The sequence below is a fragment of the Triturus cristatus genome, chromosome 1_1, assembly GCF_964204655.1.
Source record: "Triturus cristatus chromosome 1_1, aTriCri1.1, whole genome shotgun sequence".
NCBI lineage: Eukaryota > Metazoa > Chordata > Amphibia > Caudata > Salamandridae > Triturus > Triturus cristatus.
Genome location: NC_140579.1, coordinates 875,777,541 through 875,799,881, shown reverse-complemented (window position 1 = coordinate 875,799,881; position 22,341 = coordinate 875,777,541). Strand labels below are relative to the sequence as shown.

At 41.5% G+C, this 22,341-nt stretch overlaps 1 protein-coding gene across 5 annotated transcripts in view; it reads left to right on the top strand.

Moving 5' to 3' along the window:
• The window catches only part of SALL2 (spalt like transcription factor 2), a 673,107-nt gene that overhangs the window by 318,585 nt on the left and 332,181 nt on the right, over positions 1-22,341 (top strand). The window contains exon 1 of one of the 5 annotated variants that reach the window (XM_085650605.1): positions 13,003-13,179. The exons of the other annotated variants lie outside the window; for them this stretch is intronic. The gene's annotated coding sequence lies outside the window, so the exon portion shown is untranslated. Of the gene's footprint in view, positions 1-13,002; positions 13,180-22,341 lie in introns of those variants that run through there. 5 annotated transcript variants of the gene reach the window in all.

Here is a 22,341-nt window from a genome sequence, read left to right as displayed (position 1 = left end):
AGTTAGGAGGAACTCCCTGTACTTCTGTGGCACTACCACCCTCCTGGTAGTTCCAGGAGTGGGGTTTCTTGCCTCAGCATACAGTAATCCCTCTTCCCAATAAGCTCTGTGGGTACCACTGTCATCTCCCTTTGCTTCTGAAACAGCTTGCTGCCTCAGGCTTTCAAGAGTGGGACAGTCTTGCTGACCCTGGCACAGCTCTTCCCTAGAGGGTCCCCCTGGGCCCAAGAGTTCAACCTGGTAAGGGTCGAGTTCCATGGGCTCAGTTCCCTCAGGGGTATCCAAATCCTCTCCCTGTGGAGAGGGGCCCTGAATGTCCAGCTGTACAGAAGCTGGCTCCCCAGTCTTCTTACCTTTTCTCTTGGTTGGCTGGGCCATTATTTCAGACCTACTTTTTCACCCTTCCTCTTGCTCTGTGCTCTGGTTTGCACACACAGAAATTCAGGGATGCCCAGCATGGCTGCATGGGCTTTTAGCTCAACCTCAGCCCAGACTGAGGTTTCCAGATCATTCCCAAGCAGACATGCAGCTGGTAACTTTGGAGAGACCACTACCTGTTTCAGGCCAGTAACGCCCCCCCCCCCAGCCTAATGTCACCATGGCCATGGGATGACTAGTAGTGACACTGTCAGCATTGGTGACTGGGTAAGACTTCCCAATCAAATATTGCTCAGGGGAAACCAGTGTGTCTTTCACCATAGTGACACTGGCACCTGTATCCCTCAGAGCTTCTACCCTAGTCCCATTCACCCAGGGGTACTGCACATATTTCTTCAAGTTGGGTGGCCACACAGCTACAGTGGCAAACTCCACTTCCCCCAGTGAGACTAGACTTGCCTCAGTGTGTCCCCAGATTTGCTCAGGGTACACTTCTGATCCCATCTGTATACTTGCTGCCCCAGGAGTAGCTGTGCTGGGTGCCTTACGGGCTTGGTTGTGGGGGCAAGATTTATCTACAGTTAGGTGTCCTGACTTCTTACAGTTATTACACCAGGCCCTTAAGGGATCAAAGTTCTTCCCCCTATAGGGTTGAGGCACATAGGGAGTAGTTTGGGTCCCCCCCCCCGAACAGGTTTTTGGGGCCCTTTGGAAGACTCAGACTTTTTATCTTGGGGATTCTCTCCACCTTTCCCCTGGGGGTTTTGTGACCACTTTCTTCTGGTCACCCCCAGTGGTTGTCCTTTTCAACCTAGTCTTGACCCAGTGGTCTGCCTTCTTTCCCAATTCTTGGGGAGAAATTAGACCTAGGTCTACCAAATGCTTATGCAACTTTTCATTTGTGCAGTTACTCGACATATGTTCCTTCATGAATAAATTGTACAATCCCGTAAAATCCTGCACACCATGTCCAGCTAACCAACCATCCAGTGTCTTCACTGAGAAGTCTACAAAGCCAATCCAGGACTGGGTCTGGGTTTTGTGTGCCCCCCTGAATCTAATTCTATACTCCTCAGTGGTGAATCCAAATCCCTCAATCATAGCTTTCTTCATGAGGTCATAGGATCCTGCTTCTGGCCCAGAGAGGGTCAGAAGCCTGTCTCTGCAGTTACCAGAGAACAGTTTCCACAGAAGTGCCCCCCCAGAGAGGTTTCTTTACTGTTCTTATTTCACAAGCCCTCTCAAAGGCTGTGAACCATTTGGTGATGTCATCACCTTCCTCAAATTTAGGGACAATCCCTAAATTTGAGGACGGAATTTAGGATCAGAAGTTTCCTCCCTATCCTTGTTTTTATTTTTGCTGCCACCATTGATGGGTGCTAAACCCATCTCTCTCCTTTCTATTTCTAGAGCCAGGATCCTGGACTCTAGCTCTAATCTTCTGGCCAGCCTCATAAGGCTGTCCTCTTCACTGGTGGGTCCCCCAGTGATCTCTCTGGTACCAGAGTCACCTGTGTGATCTCTAGGTCCCCAGATGCTAATTGTTGGATGTGAGGGTATGGGGGCCCTCACGTCCCTAGGGAATAGTGTGGGGGGTCATTCTCCTCCTCCTCTTCTTCCCTTTCCTCATCTGACTGGCCATCACCATGTTCAGATGGGTGGTCCTTAGCATACTCAGCCAAGAGCTCCTGAAGCCCAAGTCTGGTTGTATGCAGGCCCATTGGTATATTTTTAAGTTTGCATAGGGACCTCAATTCCTTGAAAGACAAGTGTAAGTAAGGTGTGAGGTCGAGCTCCTCCACCAGGTCCATGTTATTATTTTCACTAATGGCTGGGTTTGTTTGAGTCATTCTAACCTGACAGTTCTAATCCTCTACCCTGACTATAGTGACTTTTATTTTTCTAAAATTCTACTGGGACTTAAGCAAGGCCCTGACAAGACTTTTAGTATTTTGGAAAAGACCAATCAGAATTCTAAAGACAATTTTAAGAGTTCTGTTGTGTGATCAGATGGTAACTAAGTAGTCCAACAAATGCAAGTTTGTATCCCACCGCTGATCCACCAATGTGAGAAAGTGGCTCTGAATATACTGTTCCCAAATAGGTACAGTGTGTACAGAGTCCACAGTCCCCAGAGGTTTGGCAGAGGCTAAAGTTAGATATAACCTTATTCTCTAAAGTGGTAGCCTGGTCAAGCAGTAAGGCAGTATCAGAGGACAGTGTAAAGCATTTGTTGCACACACTCAGTTAGCAAATGGTCTCACACACTCAATAACTGAACTCTAGGCCAATGGTTTATATATAAAAAAAATATGCTTGTTTTATTTTAGAACCAACAATAGGTATCAAAATATACTTTCTCAGAATGAGATGCTTTGGATAAACACTTTTGCAATATGCAATTGGCTTTTGTAGAAAGTTACAGATTGTTACAATAGGCAACACAAGTTCAAACACAATAATGCATTGAGTTCAATGGAAGTTTTAAGTTATTTGCAATAGATTACTTTCAGGATTACTTTTGTAATTCCAGGACTGGATCCTAGATTCAGTCCTGGGTCAGTTCTCAGAAACAAGTGATAAAAGTCGACTTAGTTTCAGTTATGATTTTTAGACAATATTTTGCTCTTTTAAAAGTTGACACAGAAAATATTTCATAGAAAACAGTCCATGATTCCCTATGGAAGAAAATTCAAGTTGCAGGTATAGTATGTTCTCGTTACTTTTGTAATCCAGTACTGGTTGCCTAGACTCAGTACTGGGACCTCTATCTAAAGCAGGTAAGTAATTACGTTTTCACAGATTGTACGATTTTTAAAGAATATTTGAAGTTTGCAAAAATCGACAGAAGAATTTTCACTGGAAAAACAGACAATGATTCCCTATGGAAGAAAATTGGGTTACTGGTAAGTATGGTTGTGAATATTTTTCAGGGTCAGTGCATGGCACCAAGATCCAGCACTGGGAGCTCACCTAATAGCAGGTGAGTATTTTCGTTTTCGTTACTCGGCTGATTTTTGGTGAATATTTTAAGTTTTGAAAACTCCACACTTAGAAGAAATTTCAGAAGAAACCAGTCAATGTTACCCTATGGAGAAAATTGTTATTGGCTTTCAGGTAAGTACTGGACTGGCAAAGTTAAGGTTCTGGGCACAGACTGAGGGGTCTCCCAGGGTCAGGTAGGTACAGTTGTTACAGCCTCAGCGTCACAGGGGCAGCCGGGTGCACAGTGAGTTAGGCCAGGTGTTATCCTACGGGAGGCAGAGGGGCCTTGGTTGGTGGCTGCTGACTAGCAGGCCACGCGGCTGTGGGAGCTGGGCTCCAGGTCACTTGCTCAGGGCAAATGGGGAAGTAGATAGCTGCAAAGGTTACGCTACCAGGGCCCCTCGGGCGGCTGGGTGCAGGGTGCTTTTGAGCCTTCGGGCACTCAATTGGTTTCAACGGGAAAGCTCCGGTTTAGAAAAAGACTGCAAGCTCGGGGACGAAGTTTCTTCGGGTGCCACCACCACTTCGAGAGGTAAGTTGGGTAGTTGGAGGATAGGTAGGTACCCAGAAGTTGGGCACAGGGGGCCGCAGGGCGCCGGGTGCAGGGGTGCCTTTTGGTGTCGGGAAATCTTACCCTCTGTTGATCGCGGTTGGAGGGGTACCTGGCTCTGAGGCTGCAGGTGTCGCCAGGAGCGTCGAGGGAAGTCCTTGGGTGCCAGACTCGGGGTCACAGTCGCCGGGGGGTCGTCCTCGTGGTCTTTGTTCACTCCGGCACAGGCCAGGCTTGGCGGGTGCAGAGTGTGCAGGGTTCGCGGTTCCGGGCTGATGCCAGGGATTAGAAGCTGATTTTGAGTAGAGCCTCTACTCATGGGAGTCCCAGGTGCTTAGAGCCAAAAGGTAGCCAGGTCCTCCGGGGTTTGTGAGGTTGCTGGCCACAAGAGGTGCTGGGTAGTGGCAGGAGAAGGTTCGAGGGTCGACAGGCAGGTAGGGCTGGGGCCAAAGCAGTTGGTGTCTTCCTCTTCTTAGCAGCTGCAGGGCAGGTCTTCTTTCTTCTTGCTCTTCTTTGTATTTCGGAATCTGGAATCTGGGGAAGAAAGGTTTAGGGTGCCCCTAAATACTAGATTTAGGGGTGTTACAGGTAGGTGAAGGGCAGGGACCAATGGGTCCCTGTCCTGGGGTGGGTACACCCCCTATCCTGCCTCTCTCCTGTGGAAGGGGGCAGTAGCCTAGTCCTGATTGGGTAGGGCCTCCCATCTTCAAGATGGCGAGTGCCCAGAGATGTGCTTCTCCTCGCCTTCCCCACCTGAGGGGTGGGGTTGGCAGGGTGGCACATCCCCTTTCCTTATTTGGGGTTTCCGGCCAGGCTTCCCGCCAGAGTGGGGGCTGCCAGTGGCCTGGGGAAGCTCACAGAGGCGGAATGCCTTTGAAGCTTCCCCCTGCCCATCCTGGGGGAGGAGATCTAGCACCTTGCCCAGGATGTGCATTGTTGGAGGCCCAGGAGAGCAGGGGCTCTCCTACCCAGGGGTCCAGCAACATGTCTGCTGTGTGGCAGCCTAGGCAGTCTCCCAGACCAGACGTGGATTGTAGGTTAGGTTTCAGGGGGCATCTCTAAGATGCCCTCTGGGGTCCTTGGTACATTAAATCCCACACTGGCATCAGTGTGGGTTTAATGTGCTGAGAAGTTTGATACTAAACTTCTCAGTCTTCAGTGTTGCCATTATGGTGCTGTGGAGTTCGTGTTTGACGATCTCTCAGCACCATGTACTCTTAAATGGCAGCACTGCACTTACAGTGCCCAGGAATGGACCTGAGTGCTGTAGGGGCACAAGGCTCATGCTCCTGTGCCCACACCACTGGCATAGGGCACCCAGCTAGAGGGGTGGCTGATGTATGACAGGGCAGTGTAGGTGGTGAGCATGGCACACAGGGATGTGTGCCATATCGACTCTCTGTTTTGTCTTGTACCCAGACACTCAGCCTGCAAGGACAGTGTGTGTGTGTTAGGGTACAGGGCCTCTAAGGGTGGCACAACAAGTGCTGCAGCCCTTAGAGGCCTTCCCTGGTCACAAGGCCCTGGGTACCTAGGGTACCATTTACCAGGGGCTGACATGTGGCCATGTGGTAATATCTTGTATCTACTATGTTTCATGGGTTATCCTTGAGGCATTGAAAAGTTGAAATTGCCTTTTGTTTGATATCAGACTACAGTATCTTTTCACATTTTGTACATCAGTCCACAAGCTTTTTCCTCCGTACCCTTAGGGGATACCAACTATAATAGCCAATACGGCCTATATTATTTGGTATCTCCAGTGTTTCTCGGGTTAGATGTTAACAGTATTCAATTTGAATTTGCCTTATGTTGGATGCGGGAGCACAGTATTTCTACAGCAAATAGCACTCTTCTTTTTGCTTTACAACATCATTTACTAAGGGGATACCAAGTACTATGGTTCACGCATTGCTAAAATATCTCGTATCCCTTATGTTTCATGGGTTACCCTTTAGCCATTGACCAATTGAGTTTGCCTTTTATTTGATAGCAGACTACAGTATCTTTTCACATTTTGTACTTCATTCCACAAGATTTTGCATCCGGTACACTTAGGGGACACCAAATATAATAGCCTAGACGGTCATTAATATTTGGTATCCCCAGAGTTTCTCCTGTAAAAAGTTACCAGGTTTCAATTTGACATCGCCTTATGTTGGATGGAGGAGCACAGTATTTCTAAAGCAAATAGCACCCTTCTTTTTCTTTACAACACCATTTACTAAAGGGATACCAAATACTATGGCTCACGCATTGCCATAATATCTCGTATCCCCTATGTTTCATGGGTTACTCTTTAGCCATTGACCAATTGAGTTTGCCTTGTATTTGATAGTAGACTACAGTATATTTTCAGATTTTGTACTTCATTCCACAAGATTTTGCATCGGGTACACTTAGGGGACACCAAATATAATAGCCTATTCGGTCCATAATATTTGGTATCCCCAGCATTTTGCGGGTTAGAAGTTACCAGGATTCAATTTGACATCGCCTTATGTTGGATGGAGGAGCACGGTATTTCTTTACCAAATAGCACCCTTCCTTTTGCTTTCCAACATCATTTACTGTGGGGATACCAAATATTATGTCTCACGCATTGCCGTAATATCTCGTATCCCCTATGTTTCATAAGTTACCATTCAGCCATTGACCAATTGAATTTGCCTTTTATTTGATAGCAGACTATAGTATCTTTTTACATTTTGTACATCATTCTACAAGATTCTGCCTCCGGTACCCTTAGGGGATACCAATTATAATAGCTTATATGGCCTATAATATTTGGTATCCGCAGCGTTTCTCGGCTTAGAAGTTACCAGGATTCAATTTGACATTGCCTTATGTTGGATGGAGGGGCCAGTATTTCTATACCAAATAGCACACTTCCTTTTGATTTCCAACATCATTTACTTGGGGGATACCAAATATTATGGCTCACGCATTGCTGTAATATCTCGTATCCCCTATGTTTCTGGGTTACCCTTTAGCCACTGACCAACTGAATTTGCCATTTATTTGATAGCAGACTACAGTATCTTTTCACATTTCGTACATCATTTCACAAGATTTTGCATCCGTATCCTTAGGGGATACCAAATTTAATAGCCTTTACAGCCTATAATATTTGGTATCCCCAGTGTTTCTCGGGTTAGAAGTTACCAGGATTCAATTTGACTTCACATTATCTTGGATGGGGGAGAACAGTATTCCTATACCAAAGAACACCCTTCTTTTTGCTTTCCAACATCATTTACTATGGGGATATCAAATCTTATGGCTCAACCATAGCTGTAATATCTCGTATCCCCTATGTTTCATGGGTTACACTTCAGCCATTCACCAATTGAGTTTGCCTTTTATTTGATAGCAGACTACAGTATCTTTTCACATTTTGTCCTTCATTCCACAAGATTTTGCATCCGGTACACTTAGGGCACACCAAATATAATAGCCTATACTGCCTATAATATTTGGTATCCCCAGTGTTTCTCGGGTTAGAAGTTACAAGGATTCAATTTGACATCGACTTGTGTTGGATGGAGGAGCACAGTATTACTGTACCAAATAGCACCCTTCCTTTTGCTTTCCATCATCACTTACCGTGGGGATACCAAATATTATGTCTAACGCATTGCCATAAGCTTATCCCCTATATTTCATGGGTTACGGTTTAGCCATTGACCAATTGAATTTGCTTTTTATTTCATAGCAGACTATAGTATCTTTTTACATTTTGTACATCATTTCACAAGATTCTGCCTCCGGTACCCTTAGGGGATACCAATTATAATAGCTTATACGGCCTATAATATTTGGTATCCTCAGCGTTTCTCGGGTTAGAAGTTACCAGGATCCAATTTGACCTCGCCTTATGTTGGATGGAGGAGCACAGTATTTCTATACCAAATAGCACACTTCCTTTTGCTTTCCAACATCATTTACTAGGGGAATACCAAATATTATGGCTCACGCATTGCAGCAATATCTTGTATCCCCTGTGTTTCTGGTTTACCCTTTAGCCATTGACCATTGAATTTGCCTTTTATTTGATAGCAGACTACAGTATCTCTTCACATTTTGTACATCATTCCACAAGATTTTGCATCCGTATCCTTAGGGGACACCAAATTTAATAGCCTATACGGCCTATAATATTTGGTACCCACAGTGTTTCTCGGGTTAGAAGTTACCAGGATTCAATTTGTGTTCGCCTTATGTTGGTTGCGGGAGCAAGGTTTTTCTATACCAAATAGCACCCTTCCTTTTGCTTTCCAACATCATTTACTGTGGGGATACCAAATACTATGGCTCACGCATTGCCGTAATATCTCGTTTCCCCTATGTTTCATGGGGTACCCTTTAACCATTGACCAATTGAATTTGCCTTTTATTTGATAGCAGACTACAGTATCATTTCACATTTTGTACATCATTCCACAAGATTTTGCGTCTGGTACCCTTAGGGGATACCAAATATAATAGCCTATATGGCCTATAATATTTGGTTTCCCCACTGTTTTTCGGGTTAGGAGTTACCAGTATTCAATTTGACTTCGCCTTATGTTGGATGCGGGAGAAAGGTGTTTGCATACCAAATAGCACCCTTCCTTTTGCTTTCCAACATCATTTACTGTGGGGATACCAAATATTATGACTCGCGCATTGCCATGATATCTCTTTTCCCCTATATTTCATGGGTTACCCTTTAGCCATTGACCAATTGAATTTGCCTTTTATTTGATAGCAGACTACAGTATCATTTCACATTTTGTACATCATTCCACAAGATTTTCCATCCGGTATCCTTAGAGGATACCAAATATAATAGCCTATACGGCCTCTAATATCTGGTATCCCCGGAGTTTCTTGGGTTAGAAGTTACCAGGATTCAATTTGACATCGCATTATGTTGGATGGAGGAGCACAGTATTTGTATACCAACTAGCACCCTTCCTTTTGCTTTCCAACATAATTTACCATGGGGATACCAAATATTATGGCTCACGCATTGCTGTAATATCTCGTATCCCCTATGTTTCATGGGTCACCCTTTAGTTATTAATTAGCAGAAATTGCCTTTGTTTGATAGCAGACTACAGTATCTTTTCAAATTTTTATACATCAATCCACAAGATTTTGCATCCGTACCCTTAGGGGATACCAACTTTAATAGATGATTCGGCCTATAATAGTTAGAATCCCCAGTGTTTCTCGGGTTAGAAGTTACCAGCATTCTATTTGACTTTGCCTTATGTTGGATGCAGGAGCAAGGTATTTCTATACCGAATAGCACCCTTCCTTTTGCTTTCCAACATCATTTACTGTGGGGATACCAAATATTATGGCTCACGCATTTCCGTAATATCTCGTGTCCCCTATGTTTCATGGGTTACCCTTTAGCCATTGACCAATTGAATATGCCTTTTATTTGATAGCAGACTTTTCACATGTTGTACATCATTCCACAAGATTATGCCTCTGGTACCCTTAGAGGATACCAAATATAATAGCCTTTACGGCCTATAATATTTGGTATCCCTAGCATTTCTCGGGTTAGAAGTTACCAGGATTCAATTTGACATCGCCTTATGTTGGATGGAGGAGCACAGTATTTCTATACCAAATAGCACCCTTCCTTTTTCTTTCCAATATCATACACTATGGGGATACCACATATTACAGCTTCTGCATTGCTGTAGTACCTGTTACCATATATAATGCACTCAACCACCTATAAAACTTGGTATCCCTTGTGCTTCTTGGGTAAGAACTTACAAAGATTCAATTTGATATGGTCTACCGTTGGATGGCTTAGCATAGTATTCATTTGTCAATAAGCACCCTTCCTTTTGCTTTACAACATCATTTACTATGGGGATACCAAATATTTGGTCTCATGCATTGCTGTAATATCTAGTATCCCCTACGTTCCATGGGTTACCCTTTAGCCATTGACCACTTGAGGTTGCCTTTTATTTGATAGCAGAATACAGTATCTTTTCACATTTTGTACATCATTCCATAGGAAATTACATCCAGTACGCTTAGGGGATACTAAATATAATAGCCTGTATGGCCTATATTATTTGGTATCCGCTGTGTTTCTCGAGTTGGAAATTACCAGGGTCTAATTTGATATAGACTTATGTTGGATGGGTGAGCACAGTGTTGCTATGCCAAGTATCACCCTTTTTTTTTTTGCTTTCAAATGTCGTTTACTACGGGGATACCAAATATTATGACCCACGTAATGCTGTAATATCTCGTATCCCCTATGTTTCATGGGTTACCCTTTAGCCATTGAATAGTTGAAATTGCCTTTTGTTTGATTGCAGACTACAGTATCTCTTCACATGTTATACATCAGTCCAGAAGATTTTGCATCCGTACCCCTTAGGGGATACCAACTATAATAGCCTATACGGCCTATAATATTTGGTATCCCCAGTGTTTCTTGGGTTAGACGTTAGCAGTATTCAATTTGAATTCGCCTTATGTTGGATGTGGGAGTACAGTATTTCTGTAGCAAATAGCACCCTTCCTTTTGCTTTCCAACACCATTTACTAAAGGGATACCAAATACTATGGCTCACGCATTGCCATAATATCTCGTATCCCCTATGTTTCATGGGTTACCCTTTAGCCATTGACCAATTGAGTTTGCCTTGTATTTGATAGCAGACTGCAGTATCTTTTCAGATCTTGTACTTCATTCCACAAGATTTTGCATCGGGTACACTTAGGGGACACCAAATATAAGAGCCTATACGGTCCATAATATTTGGTATCCCCAGCATTTTGCGGGTTAGAAGTTACCAGGATTCAATTTGACATCGCCTTATGATGGATGGAGGAGCACGGTATTTCTTTACCAAATAGCACCCTTCCTTTTGCTTTCCAACATCATTTACTGTGGAGATACCAAATATTATGTCTCACGCATTGCTGTAATATCTCGTATCCCCTATGTTTCATGAGTTACCATTCAGCCATTGACCAATTGAATTGGCCTTTTATTTGATAGCAGACTATAGTATCCTTTTACATTTTGAACATCATTCCACAAGATTTTGCCTCCGGTACCCTTAGGGGATACCAATTATAATAGCTTATACGGCCTATAATATTTGGTATCCTGAGCGTTTCTCGGGTTAGAAGTTACCAGGATTCAATTTGACCTTGCCTTAAGTTGGATGGAGGAGCACAGTATTTCTATACCAAATAGCACACTTCCTTTTGCTTTCCTACATCATTTACAATGGGAATACCAAATATTATGGCTCACGCATTGCTGTAATATCTCGTATCCCCTGTGTTTCTGGGTTACCCTTTAGCCATTGACCATTGAATTTGCCTTTTATTTGATAGCAGACTACAGTATCTCTTCACATTTTGTACATCATTCCACAAGATTTTGCATCCGTACCCTTAGGGGATACCAAATTGTTATATCTTGCTAATGTTGATGCAATGCCAGTCTACCACCAGTGGAATGTTCATGTGATGATGCAGTCAGAATGTTGGGAATCTCCAGTGAGTAATGTCAGTTGACTGGGGCTGAGCTGCCTGCTGGCTGCTCCTGGTGGGGTCTTTATCTGATCTAGACTTGGTCTTTATTCTATCTTAATCTAATCTACTTGTGACCTTGTACCACCATTCAATAAACCTATTTAAATCATCACTACTGAATGGATTTGATCACTACAGAATTTTGGCGACGATTTTACTTCAAGGACCTACTCCTGTCACCTCTTCAAGATCTTCAAGCAACTTCAAAATATCAACTCAACTCAAGTCATCTCAACTGGCATCCTGACCCCACCAGTGACCTCCCATCGGTCGCCCACTACCAGTCTGCCAGTTGTTCCTTTGTGTTTGCGCAAGTGCTGTGCCCTCAGTGAGAGTAAGCCTGCCAACACTTTCAACGTCTTCTATCGATGCTGCGCCTTCATGTGAGGGTAAGCCTAACGTATGGGAAATACTGTCTGTCAGTTGTTCCAGTGAGGAAAACCGCCTGAGAAGTTTACACTCAGTCTTGGGCATCTACTTTCCAGCTTTTGCTACGTGTCTATTGCTGTACTTTCAATTCAAAACTCCAGTTCCTGTCACCACAGTACGTGCGTTTTCAAATCAAGTGCCAGTTCCAACCTTCACAGCGCAGAGCGTCTTCAATTCAAAGTGCCAGTTACAGTCTCAATCTACACACAGTGCAGTGTCTTCGACTCGAAGTGCCAGTTCAAATCTACACACCGCTGAGTGTCCTCAACGCTAACTACCATTTCAACTCTCTTAGCAGCTCCTGCCTCTCCCTGTTTTTCACACTACAACAAGAAAACTCTGTTTCTTCCATGGCTACGGCGTTTGTTCAACTCAAGGCTTTTCAACTCTATTTGTACTTCAAAGGCAACGATGTCACATGCAATCAAAAGTACTGCACCTGCGAGGAAAGTCTATTGTTAGGAAATTACTTTCAACGGTCTACAAGCTACATGGACGAAGCACACATCAAGATTTACATGGACATGTATGTGCCTTGCTCCAAATCCGTCCTTTGCCAGGTGTTTGCGCTACTTTGGAGGTGCCTGATGAGTCACTTCATGTGCTGTGTGCGTTTTAAAATTTATGCACAATTCACTACGTGATTTTGCATAACAACGAGAACTTTTTTCAATATGCAGCTAGCCGTGGATGTTTTCTACTGTGAATTCACACAAGAGGTGCACAGAAACACTCGCTTCAATTTATGGTGTTAGTCAGTGTGTGGGAGCTGTTTTGTAGAGATCATGTTATTTTTGGTTTGTTTGGGGGTCGGGGTTTTTTTTTAATAGTTAATTTTGGGCCCCATGCCTTCCCAGACCATGGCAGTTAAACGACATTTGCCACACGTTTAAATATTAGCTCGAGCTCACACAGAGGCTTCTCGCGCTCTTACCGTCAGTCTTGCTGCCTTTTTCCTTCGTGTTTCTGTGACGTTTATCCTAAGCGTCACTGCAGCTGCTTGGGAATTCTTGGTGCACTTTTCTGCCGTGAACCTTACTTCCTTACGTCAATTTACGTGCCGACATTTTGTGTCCACCGGAACTTTGCACTCTTTCAACTCTGTCTCATCTAACACCAGTTGGTCAGTTGAAATGGTTGCAGTTTAGTAAATTGAAGCTCTATCCTTCCTGAGTACCGCAGTGGGAGCAAGGTTTACGCAGTGGGAGCAAGGTTTACACATTTTGTGTTTTCCTGCAGTTTGTCACCAGTTGAGTCGCAAGGTACTTTTCTTCTTAAGACAGTCTGCAGCATTTAATCTACGTTCTCCATGTCAATTTCTTGTTTGGATGAGTAAAATCTGTTGAGGTTGTACATATGCTCATAACATGGGCAGTGACTCGTTTTTCGAGGTGGCATGTTTTTTTTTACGAGTGCAGTTCAGGTTTGTTCTAGTGTGTGAAATCTATTTAAGCTTTTCTATATACACTGCCATGTGTTGTGCTGCCATCTACTGACAAAATGTATTATGACGTGAATGTATTTATATTGAATGTATTTTAATCCACGTTCTCTTTCCTACATCAAGCATAGTCAGAGACAGCCATCCTTTTGTCACAAAGGTATGCAGGTTTTGCATTGTCACTAGTTTTTCAGAGGTTGCACACACCTTGACAGACTGTCATATGGAACGTGAACAAATGTACTACTAGTTTTTATTGTCATACATGTTGTAAAGGGGTTTTGTTCCATTTTCGACTAGTCCATGACACGGGCAATTATGCGTAGGTTACAGTGTTTCCGCATAAATCAATTTACGGGTTTTACCAGTACGTTTTCGAATCTACCTGTCTACAAGGTGTATCTATGCAAAGGTTACAGTCCTTTCGCATGAATCAATTTTATGGGTTCCGACTCAAAACACTGTCAATTTTATGCAAGGGTTTCAGTCCGGTTGCATAAGTGTGGGTTCCGACCCAAACACTGTCAATTCTATTGCAAGGGTTTCAGTCCGGTTGCATATGTGGGGGTTCCGACCCACACACACACACTGTCAATTTTATGTAAGGGTTTCAGTCCTGTTGCATAAGTGTGGGTTTCGACCTGAACACAGTTACGTCTTCGGTGCACGGTGGAGTTTCCCACACAATGTTTGTTTTACATTTATTTTAGTGTAGGTAGTGTTTCCAGTTTTGTGCACAACACATCGCTATTTTGAAGAGATTTGTCAAGGGTTCTTACCCATCCAGTTTAGTTCACATACTTAGCTTACTTTATTTTGAATATATTTCAAATTTTCAATGCTAAGTATGCTTTGTTGAAATTATATCTTATTTGCTATTTTGCACTGTTATCTTTGCATTACAATTTTTTGTCATTGCTGTAAGATGGTGGTGTTTAGAAGGGGAATTACTCTTGTATTTTCTCTTTGTTGTTTCTATGTTCTTTTCTGTTTCCTTCAGAGTTCTTGTGTTGTTTGTGGATTCTGCATTTTCTAGGTTTTTACCGTGTTTTCTTTCTTTGTGTTTTCCACATCCTGTAGCTCTAAGTTTTGTTGGTTCATTCCTCTTCTGCTTTTTTTACATTCCTGTTCTGGCCAGTGGGTATGTATTGGGGCAGTCTTTTGGAGTTTCTACATTCGTTTATTTTCTCGTTGCAAGATGGGATGATGTTTCTATCGTTGTTTTTCTATGTTGGTTTCTATGTTGGAGTCTTCTTTCTGGTTATTTTCTCCATGACTGTTCTCACACTGTTTTCTATGATCGTTGTTCTCTTTGTTTTCTATAATCACTATGCTGTCACATTCTATGATCGTTGTTCTCCTTGTTTTCTATAATCACTTTGCTGTCACATTCTCAGGTTTTCTCTTATGTTTCTAGTTTTCTGTTTTTCGGTAAAGAAAGGGAGATATGTTATATCTTGCTAATGTTGATGCAATGCCAGTCTACCACCAGTGGAATGTTCATGTGATGATGCAGTCAGAATGTTGGGAATCTCCAGTGAGTAATGTCAGTTGACTGGGGCTGAGCTGCCTGCTGGCTGCTCCTGGTGGGGTCTTTATCTGATCTAGACTTGGTCTTTATTCTATCTTAATCTAATCTACTTGTGATCTTGTACCACCATTCAATAAACCTATTTAAATCATCACTACTGAATGGATTTGATCACTACACAAATATAATAGCCTATACGGCCTATAATATTTGGTATCCCTAGTGTTTCTCGGTTTAGAAGTTACCAGCATTCAATTTGACTTCGCCTTATGTTGGATGCTGGAGCAAGGTATTTCTATACCAAATAGCACCCTTCCTTTTGCTTTCCAACATCATTTACTATGGGGATACCAAATATTATTGCTCACGCATTGCCGTAATATCTCGTATCCCCCTATGTCTTATGGGTTACCCTTTAGCCATTGACCAATTGAATTAGCCTTTTATTTGATAGCAGACTACAGTATCTTTTCACATTTTGTACATCATTCCACAAGATTATGCCTCCGGTACCCTTAGGGGATACCAATTATAATAGCCTTTACGGCCTATAATATTTGGTATCCCCAGCATTTCTCGGGTTACAAGATAACAGGATTCAATTTGACATCGCTTTATGTTGGATGGAGGAGCACAGTATTTCTATACCAAATAGCACCCTTCATTTTTCTTTCCAACATCATACACTATGGGGATACCAAAAATGATGGCTCACGCATTGCTGTAATATCTCGTATCACCTATGTTACATGGGTTACCCTTAAACCATTAAAAGTTGAAATTGCCTTTTGTTTGATAGCAGACTACAGTATCTTTTCACATTTTGTACATCAATCCACAAGATTTTGCAACCGTACCCTTAGGGAATACCAACAATAATTGCCTGTATGGCCTATGATATTTGGTATCTCCAATGTTTCTCGGGGTAGAAGTTAACAGTATTCAATTTGAATTCGCCTTATGTTGGATGCGGGGGCACAGTATTTCTATAGCAAATAGCACCCTTCTTTTTGCTTTACAACATCATTTACTAAGGGGATACCAAATACTATGGCACATGCATTGCCATAATATGTCGTATCCACTATGTTTCATGGGTTACCCTTTAGCCATTGACCAATTGAGTTTGCCTTTTATTTGATAGCAGACTACAGTATCATATCACAATTTGTACATCATTCCTCAAGATTTTGCATCTGGTACCCTTAGGGGATTCCAAATATTATAGCTTATATGGCCTATAATATTTGGTATCCCCACTGTTTCTCGGGTTAGATGTTAACAGTATTCAATTTGAATTGCCTTATGTTGTATGCGGGAGCACAGTATTTCTATAGCAAATAGCACTCTTCTTTTTGCTTTACAACATAATTTACTAAGGGGATACCAAGTACTATGGTTCACGCATTGCTATAATATCTCGTATCCCTTATGTTTCATGGGTTACCCTTGAGCCATTGAGAAGTTGAAATTGCCTTTTGTTTAATAGCAGACTACAGTATCTTTTCACATTTTGTACATCATTCCACAAGATTTTGCATCCGGTAGCCTTAGGGGATACCAAATATAATAGCCTATACGGCCTATAATATTTGGGATCCCTAGTGTTTCTCGGGTTAGAAGTTACCAGCATAAAATTTGACGTCGCCTTATGTTGGATGCTGGAGCAAGGTATTTCTATACCAAATAGCACCCTTCCTTTTGCTTTCCAACATCATTTACTATGGGGATACCAAATATTATGTCTCACGCATTGCCGTAATATCTCACATCCCCTATGTTTCATGGGTTACCCTTTAGCCATTGACCAATTGAATTTGCCTTTTATTTGATAGCAGACTATAGTATCTTTTTACATTTTGTACTTCATTCCACAAGATTTTGCATCCTGTACACTTAGGGGACACCAAATATATTAGCCTAAACGGTCCATAATATTTGGTATCCCCAGAGTTTCTCGGGTTAGAAGTTACCAGGATTCAATTTGACATTGCCTTATGTTGGATGGAGGGGCACATTATTTCTATACCAAATATCACACTTGCTTTTGCTTTCCAACATCATTTACTAGGGGGATACCAAATAATATGGCTCACTCATTGCTGTAATAGCTCGTATCCCCTATGTTTCTGGATTACCATTCAGCCATTGACCAATTGAATTTGCTGTTTATTTGATAGCAGACTACAGTATCTTTTCAGATTTTGTACATCATTTCACAAGATTTTGCATCCGTATCCTTAGGGGATACCAAATCTAATAGGCTATACGGCCTATAATATTTGGTATCCCCAGTGTTTCTCGGGTTAGAAGTTACCAGGATTCAATTGGACTTCGCAATATGTTGGATTGGGGAGAACAGTATTCCTATACCAAAGAGCACCCTTCCTTCACCTTTCCAACATCATTTACTATGGGGATATCAAATCTTATGGCTCAACCATTGCTGTAATATCTCGTATCCCCTATGTTTCATGGGTTACCCTTGAGCTATTGAATAGTTGAAATTGCCTTTTGTTTGATAGCAGACTACAGTATCTTTTCACATGTTATACATCAGTCCAGAAGATTTTGCATCCGTACCCCTTAGGGGATACCAAATATAATAGCCTATACGGCCTATAATATTTGGTATCCCCAGTGTTTCTTGGGTTAGATGTTAGCAGTATTCAATTTGAATTCGCCTTATGTTGGATGTGGGAGCACAGTATTTCTATAGCAAATAGCACCCTTCCTTTTGCTTTCCAACACCATTTACTAAAGGGATACCAAATACTATGGCTCACGCATTGCCATAATATCTCGTATCCCCTATGTTTCATGGGTTACCCTTTAGCCATTGACCAATTGAGTTTGCCTTGTATTTGATAGCAGACTGCAGTATCTTTTCAGATTTTGTACTTCATTCCACAAGATTTTGCATCAGGTACACTTAGGGGACACCAAATATAATAGCCTATACGGTCCATAATATTTGGTATCCCCAGCATTTTGCGGGTTAGAAGTTACCAGGATTCAATTTGACATTGCCTTATGATGGATGGAGGAGCACGGTATTTCTTTACCAAATAGCACCCTTCCTTTTGCTTTCCAACATTATTTACTGTGGGGATACCAAATATTATGTCTCACGCATTGCCGTTATATCTCGTATCCCCTATGTTTCATGAGTTACCATTCAGCCATTGACCAATTGAATTGGCCTTTTATTTGATAGCAGACTATAGTATCCTTTTACATTTTGAACATCATTCCACAAGATTCTGCCTCCGGTACCCTTAGGGGATACCAATTATAATAGCTTTTACGGCCTATAATATTTGGTATCCCCAGCGTTTCTCGGGTTAGAAGTTACCAGGATTCAATTTGACTTTGCCTTATGTTGGATTGAGGGGCCAGTATTTCTATACCAAATAGCACACTTCAATTTGATTTCCAACATCATTTACTTAGGGGATACCAAATATTATGGCTCACGCATTGCTGAAATATCTCTTATCCCCAATGTTTCTGGGTTACCCTTTAGCCACTGACCAATTGAATTTGCCTTTTATTTGATAGCAGACTACAGTATCTTTTCACATTTTGTATATCATTTCACAAGATTTTGCATCCGTACTCTTAGGGGATACCAAATTTAATAGCCTATACGGCCTATAATATTTGGTATCCCCAGTGTTTCTCGGGTTAGAAGTTACCAGGATTCAATTTGACTTTGCATTATGTTGGATGGGGGAGAACAGTATTCCTATACCAAAGAGCACCCTTCTTTTTGCTTTCCAACATCATTTACAATGGGGATATCAAATCTTATGGCTCAACCATAGCTGTAATATCTCGTATCCCCTATGTTTCATGGGTTACACTTCAGCCATTCTCCAAATGAGTTTGCCTTTTATTTGATAGCAGACTACAGTATCTTTTCACATTTTGTACTTCATTCCACAAGATTTTGCATCCGGTACACTTAGGGCACACCAAATATAATAGCCTATACGGCCTATAATATTTGGTATCCCCAGTGTTTCTCAGGTTAGAAGTTACAAGGATTCAATTTGACATCGACTTGTGTTGGATGGAGGAGCACAGTATTACTATACCAAATAGCACCCTTCCTTTTGCTTTCCATCATAATTTACCGTGGGGATACCAAATATTATGTCTAACGCATTGCCATAATATGTCTTATCTCCTATGTTTCATGGGTTACCGTTTAGCCATTGACCAATTGAATTTGCTTTTTATTTCATAGCAGACTATAGTATCTTTTTACATTTTGTACATCATTCCACAAGATTCTGCCTCCGGTACCCTTAGGGGATACCAATTATAATAGCTTATACGGCCTATAATATTTGGTATCCTCAGCGTTTCTCGGGTTAGAACTTACCAGGATTCAATTTGACCTCGCCTTAAGTTTGATGGAGGAGCACAGTATTTCTATACCAAATAGCACACTTCCTTTTGCTTTCCAACATCATTTACAAGGGGAATACCAAATATTATGGCTCACGCATTGCTGTAATATCTCGTATCCCCTGTGTTTCTGGGTTACCCATTAGCCATTGACCACTTGAAGTTGCCTTTTATTTGATAGCAGAATACAGTATCTGTTCACATTTTGTACATCATTCCATAGGAAATTACATCCAGTACGCTTAGGGGATACCAAATATAATAGCCTATATTGCCTATATTATTTGGTATCCCCTGTGTTTCTCGAGTTGGAAATTACCAGGGTGTAATTTGATATAGTCTTATGTTAGATGGGTGAGCACAGTGTTGCTATGCCAAGTAGCACCCTTTTTTAATTTTTGCTTTCAAATGTCATTTACTACGGGGATACCAAATATTATGAACCACGTATTACTGTAATATCTCCTATCCCCTATGTTTCACGGGTTACCCTTTAGCCATTGACCAGTTGAAGTTGCCTTTTATTTGATAACAGACTACAATACCTTCTCACATTTTTACATCATTCCACAAGATTTTACATCCGGTTCCCTTAGGGGATACCAAATATAATGGCCTTTAGCGGCTACAATATTTGGTATCCCCAGTGTATTTCTCGGGTTAGAAGTTACCAGGATTCAATTTGACATCACCATATGTTGCATGGGGGAGCACAGTATTTCTATTCCCAATATCACCCTTCCTTTTGCTTTCCAACATCATTTAATATGGGTATACCAAATATTATAGCTCACTCATTGCTGTAATATCTCGTATCCCCTATGTTTCATGGGTTACCCTTGAGCCATTGAAAAGTTGAAATTGCATTTTGTTTAATAGCAGACTACAGTATCTTTTCACGTTTTGTACATCATTGCACAAGATTTTGCATCCGGTACCCTTAGGGGATACCAAATATAATAGCCTATACGGCCTATAATATTTGGTATCCCTAGTGTTTCTTGGTTTAGAAGTTACCAGCATTCAATTTGACTTCGCCTTAAGTTGGATGCTGGAGCAAGGTATTTCTTTTCCAAATAGCACCCTTCCTTTTGCTTTCCAACATCATTTACTATGGGGATACCAAATATTATTGCTCACGCATTGCCGTAGTATCTCGTATCCTCCTATGTCTCATGGGTTACCCTTTAGCCATTGACCAATTGAATTAGCCTTTTATTTGATAGCAGACTACAGTATCTTTTCACATTTTGTACATCATTCCACAAGATTATGCCTCCGGTACCCTTAGGGGATACCAATTATAATAGCCTTTACGGCCTATAATATTTGATATCCCCAGCATTTCTCGGGTTAGAAGATACCAGGATTCAATTTGACATCGCCTTATGTTGGATGGAGGAGCACAGTATTTCTATACCAAATAGCACCCTTCAGTTTTCTTTCCAACATCATACACTAAGGGGATACCAAAAATGATGGCTCACGCATTGCTGTAATATCTCGTATCACCTATGTTTCATGGGTTACTCTTGAACCATTGAAAAGTTGAAAGTGCCTTTTGTTTGATAGCAGACTACAGTATCTTTTCACATTTTGTACATCAATCCACAAGATTTTGCAACCGTACCCTTAGGGAATACCAACTATATTAGCCTGTATGGCCTATGATATTTGGTATCTCCAATGTTTCTCGGGGTAGAAGTTAACAGTATTCAATTTGAATTCGGCTTATGTTGGATGCGGGGGCACAGTATTTCTATAGCAAATAGCACCCTTCTTTTTGCTTTACAACATAATTTACTAAGGGGATACTAAGTACTATGGTTCACGCATTGTTATAATATCTCGTATCCCTTATGTTTCATGGGTTACCCTTTAGCCATTGACCAATTGAGTTTGCCTTTTATTTGATAGCAGACTACAGTATCTTTTCACATTTTGTACTTCATTCCACAAGATTTTGCATCCGGTACACTTAGGGGATACCAAATTTAATAGCCTATACGGCCTATAATATTTGGTATCCCCAGTGTTTCTCGGGTTAGAAGTTACCAGGATTCAATTTGACTTTGCATTATGTTGGATGGGGGAGAACAGTATTCCTATACCAAAGAGCACCCTTCTTTTTGCTTTCCAACATCATTTACAATGGGGATATCAAATCTTATGGCTCAACCATAGCTGTAATATCTCGTATCCCCTATGTTTCATGGGTTACACTTCAGCCATTCTCCAAATGAGTTTGCCTTTTATTTGATAGCAGACTACAGTATCTTTTCACATTTTGTACTTCATTCCACAAGATTTTGCATCCGGTACACTTAGGGCACACCAAATATAATAGCCTATACGGCCTATAATATTTGGTATCCCCAGTGTTTCTCAGGTTAGAAGTTACAAGGATTCAATTTGACATCGACTTGTGTTGGATGGAGGAGCACAGTATTACTATACCAAATAGCACCCTTCCTTTTGCTTTCCATCATAATTTACCGTGGGGATACCAAATATTATGTCTAACGCATTGCCATAATATGTCTTATCTCCTATGTTTCATGGGTTACCGTTTAGCCATTGACCAATTGAATTTGCTTTTTATTTCATAGCAGACTATAGTATCTTTTTACATTTTGTACATCATTCCACAAGATTCTGCCTCCGGTACCCTTAGGGGATACCAATTATAATAGCTTATACGGCCTATAATATTTGGTATCCTCAGCGTTTCTCGGGTTAGAAGTTACCAGGATTCAATTTGACCTCGCCTTAAGTTTGATGGAGGAGCACAGTATTTCTATACCAAATAGCACACTTCCTTTTGCTTTCCAACATCATTTACAAGGGGAATACCAAATATTATGGCTCACGCATTGCTGTAATATCTCGTATCCCCTGTGTTTCTGGGTTACCCTTTAGCCATTGACCATTGAATTTGCCTTTTGTTTGATAGCAGACTACAGTATCTCTTCACATTTTGTACATCATTCCACAAGATTTTGCATCCATATCCTTAGGGGATACCAAATTTAATAG